This window comes from Cryptomeria japonica, chromosome 11 (assembly GCF_030272615.1).
Source record: "Cryptomeria japonica chromosome 11, Sugi_1.0, whole genome shotgun sequence".
Classification (NCBI taxonomy): domain Eukaryota; kingdom Viridiplantae; phylum Streptophyta; class Pinopsida; order Cupressales; family Cupressaceae; genus Cryptomeria; species Cryptomeria japonica.
Genome location: NC_081415.1, coordinates 76,855,697 through 76,860,814, shown reverse-complemented (window position 1 = coordinate 76,860,814; position 5,118 = coordinate 76,855,697).

The following is a 5,118-nucleotide window of genomic DNA, read 5'->3' as shown; positions in this document are numbered from 1 at the left end:
AAAGATACTTATTCAATCTTGCATACCAAGCTCTTGGAGCTTGTTTTAATCCATACAGAGCTTTTCTTAATCTGCAAACCATATCATTGTCATCTGTCAAGGAAAATCCATCAGGTTGTTCAATATAGACTTCCTCTTCAAGATCTCCATTCAAAAATGTACATTTGATATCCATTTGATAAACTTTGTAATCCTTGTGAGCTGCAAAGGCCAAGAATAATCTAACTGCCTCAATTCTGGCTACCAGTGCAAAGGTTTCATTGTAATCAACTTCTTCTTTCTGAGAATATCCCTTACACACTAGTCTTGCTTTATTTCTAACAACCTTACCATCTTCATTGAGTTTGTTTCTAAATACCCATTTGGTTCCAATTACATTTTTATTTTTAGGCCAGGGAACTAATGTCCAAGTATTATTTTTCTCAATTTGTCCTAATTCTTCTTCCATAGCTTTAATCCAAAATTTATCTTCACATGCCTCATTGACAGATAATGGTTCAATTTGAGAAATAAGACATACCTCTTCATTTGCCAATCTTCCTCTTGTCATGACTCCTTTAAATTTGCTTCCAATTATCTGATCTTCAAAATGATTCAGTCTTACATACCGGGGTGTCTTAGTCTATTGTTGTTCTTCAATTACTATGGAATCTTCTGATGATACTGGAGTAACTAGATCATCATTTTGTACTGGTGGATTTATTGTAGGTTCATTTGTCATAATTTCTATTACTGGTTCAGAGTCTATATACCTTGAAGTTCCTCTAAATTGTTCATCAATCTTTACATTTGTACTCTCAACAATTTTCTATAATCTTTTATTAAAACATCTATAAGCTTTACTCTTAGATGAATAACCAAGAAATATTCCTTCATCACTTCTAGGATCAAACTTGCCAATATACTCATCTCTTCTAATATAACATTTACTTCCAAAATTTTTGAAATACTTAAGAGTAGGAGTATTACCAAACCATAGTTCATAAGGGGTCTTACCGGTTTCACCTTTGATGTGAACTTTGTTGAATGTATAGACAGCAGTGCTTACTGCCTCTCTCTAGTACACATGTGGTAGATTTGCTTTTGATAACATACTTCTTGCTGCATCCAAAATAGTTTTGTTTTTCCTTTCAACAACTCCATTCTATTGTGGTGTCCGAGGTGCTGATAATTGTCTTTTGATTCCATTTACTTCACAGAATGTATTAAAATCTCTAGATGTGAATTCTCCTCCTTGATCTGATCTTAAACATTTAATTTTCTTACCAGTTTCATTTTCAACCATTGCTTTGAATAGCTTGAACTTCCCAAGTGCTTCTGATTTTTCTCTGAGAAAAGTAACCCAACACATTCTAGAATAATCATCAATAATTAGCATGAAATATCTATCACCTTGTAAGCTTTTAGTTTTAGCTGGACCACATAAATTAGTGTGAATTAAATCAAGAGCATTATTGGATTTTTCTGATATACTTTTGAAACTAGCTCTAACTTGTTTTCCAAATTGACATTCCTTTTAAATTGTATTCTAAGGTTTCACAATTTTAGGTAGATCTCTAACTGCCTTAGAAGTACTGATTTTTACCATGCAATCAAAATTTACATGACATAGTCTTTTATGCCATAGCCAACTTTCATCTATATGTGCAATTAAGCATGCCTTTTCACTGTTATTCAAATGAAAGATATTACCTCTAGTCTGATTACCGGTTGCAATTTCCAAACCAATTCTATTCATGATTTTGCATTTTCCATTTTTAAATTGTAACTAAAAACCTTTCTCAACTAATTGACCAACACTTAAAAGATTATGTTTTAATCCTTCAACATAGTAGACATTGTCAATGTTATGTTTACCATCAAGAGATATTGAACCCTTACCTTTGATTGAACAGGCTTTGTCATCTCCAAATCTTACTAAACCTCCATTGTATTCTTGAAAGTTCAAGAATTTACCTTTGTCTCTAGTCATGTGATGTGAGCATCTTGAGTCAATAATCCATTCATCCTTTGATTCAACTTTAGCTGCTAGGGCTTGTTCTACCAGTTGAGCAATAGGTACCGGTTGATCTTCTGTTATAGCAACAGAGACCCATCCGTTGTCTACTGGATCTTCATCAAAATCATCAGTCACACCTTCATCAACAATATAACAAGATTTATCTTTGTTTTTCTTAAATCTGTATCTCTGATATTCAGGATTAAATTTGTATGTCCTTCTAGCTTCTTCTCTTAGTCTAGCATGTCTATCAGGGCATCTTGAAGCCATATGACCAATCTTATTGCAGCTGAAACATTTAAAGGGTGCTTTACCTTCATACTTACTTCCAATTGGACCTTTTGGCATTTTTCTTCCGAATAGTGCTTCAAGTTCTTCAAGCTCTTAATTGTCCTTCCTAGTTTCTTCAAGTTCTTTTGCATAAAAGGCTTTCCAATCTGATTTGTCAAAGGATGGAGTAGATGATGTTGATGCTTTGAAGGCCAAATCGGTTTTTATAGTAGTAACAGGACCAAATTCCTCAATTTCAAAAGTTGAAAGTTTTCCAATCAATGTATCCCTAGTTACTGATGTATTAGGCATTATTCTTAACTCATTTATAGCAATAACGTTCATTTTATATGCTGGTGGCAAACCTCTTAAGATTTTTGAAACAATCTCATCTTCACTCAAGGTTCCTCCACAACATTTGATACCCAAAACAATTTCATTTACTCTTTCCATAAAAGCAGAAATCATTTCATCTTCTTCCATTTTCAGATGTTCATACCTGACTCGGAAGCTTTCAAGTTTTGCAATTTTGACTGTGGAATCTCCTTCATTTAGTGTTTCCAAATGATCCCAAATATCTTTTGCAGTGGATCTATCTGATAATCCCATGATTTGTTGATCTGACAATGCGCTCAAGAGTGCTTCTCTAGCTTTGCAATCATTTTCTTCATCTTTGGCTAAAGTAGTAGGAGCAGTCTGACCAGCTACAATAGCAATATAACCATTCTTAGTAACTTCCTAGATGTGTTTACCAATGCAATTCAGATGAGTCTCCATTCTGATTTTCCATATCCCATAGCTGGTTCCATCAAGTTTAGGACTATCCTTTCTGAAATAATTAGTAGACATTGGATCTCCTCAAGTTGTTAAACTTCTGCAAAAAGAGGACTAGGCTCTGATACCAATTGTAGGTCTCGGAGACAACTGAGAGGGGGGGGGTGAATCAGTTGTCAACTAAATTCAAACCAAAAACTTATTAACCAACTTAATGCTTAATACCAGTAAGACAGTTAAGTATGTTGGTAAATAGTGTTAACAGAAAATTGCTATACTGGTAAGAATTAATGCATGAAACATAAGCACAAAGTCATCCACAACACATGACACCAATATTTGTATGTGGAAACCTTGTAAGGGGAAAAACCACGATGGGAAACCTTACCCATAATCAGATGATACTACTGCAGATAGTAAGTGTACAAGAGGGGTCTGCACATGCAGAAAGGCCAATAGCCTAGAGCTCACTGCTCAATCACAAATGGGAGTCACACTGACTACAGTTGGATGGTTAAATCCAATAAGAATGTACTGCACAAAATAGCATCTTCATATGCTAGATTCAGTACTGGTGTAATGCTGATATGCTTCTACAAAAATCTAACTTCTCCTTCGAATGATATCCTCATGTATACCTCTGCTTGATCTCGCATATACCTTGACACAATTCTTTTTCACATTCCTTACTTGATCTTACAAATAAGATCTTACATTTATACCCTACCCTAAGACCAATTTTAGTAGGTCAGCTCTACAAGATATTACAATAAAAACATTTTACAAATAATACAATATTCGATGCAATAACCAATTGAACATGTCGACTTAATGCATTTACAACAATAATAAATCATCTCCATAGCATGCCATGCTGATCTGGAAAAGATAAACCTGTCGATGTAACCCTAGATAACCTGGACCTATTTGCCGGTAAAAGAAAATATGCAAATAAGAGTATACCAATGATTATTACATCAAAATAAAGTGTCAACACAATGTCTTCAACATTACCAAGTGTCTTCCATGTCATTGCAGGTACCAGTGAACACTATATCCTGTCGGTGAACATTATATCCTGTTGGTGAACCATATACTGGTAACTGTTGCACAGTGTACTATTTGCCGGTGAATGTTGTTGGATCTCCAAAGTAGGTGTATTTAGTATGTGTTGACATCAATGACAAAACCATACCAAAATACCAACAGTATCAATGAGGAGTAGTGATTTTTTTTGCAAGAGGTTTTGTATGTAAGAAAATATTGTTTGTATAGGTCTCATCTGGGAAATTATGACCTTCAATTGCACCTCTAATTTTATGAAATGTCATGATAGGACAATTTGCATGCTTCTTAGTAGGTAGTGAAATGAAGTATTGTACAATAAAGGTGATATGCAGTAGAGAAAAATTAATCATCTTTGTATGATCTTGTTGGTTTACGTGCATATGTATGAATTATCTAACTATCAAATTTTCTCCCTTACCTCTCTATCTAGATATAAAGATTCATAGAAATGCTAATAAATGATGTATTTGAAATTAAATAGAAGAATTTAATATATTATTAATGAATATTATATGGCTTTCTTTAAGGAATGTTTGATTAATTCTGCATTGAATATCTAAGATGTTTTGTATTGCATTTAGGATTTCAAGTAAAGTGAGTAAGTAGATAGAATATGTTTTTGCATAAATACTACAGATAGTTTATATAATTTAGTTGTTCAACATATTAGGATAAATAATAAGTGTTGATTAATATAAAGTTATGCACTATATGTAGAATCTGTATAACGAATATAAAGTTATTCTTTTGTGGTTTTGTCTTATTTTGAAAGATAGAAGTCTTTAGCTTTGTAAAAAATTTGCATGATTATTAAGAAGTATATGAATGTTGTGTTTGATTAGTAAAATATTTAGAAATGATGTTACTTATTTACCTTATTCGAGTGGCAAAGGATGCATTGTTAAATGAAAATTCTAGTAGATAGATAAATGATGATAGGAATAGTGCATCCATATGTTATTAATTTTAATTGTAGTTGTTGAATTCATTAAGTGGTTAGAAGTTTA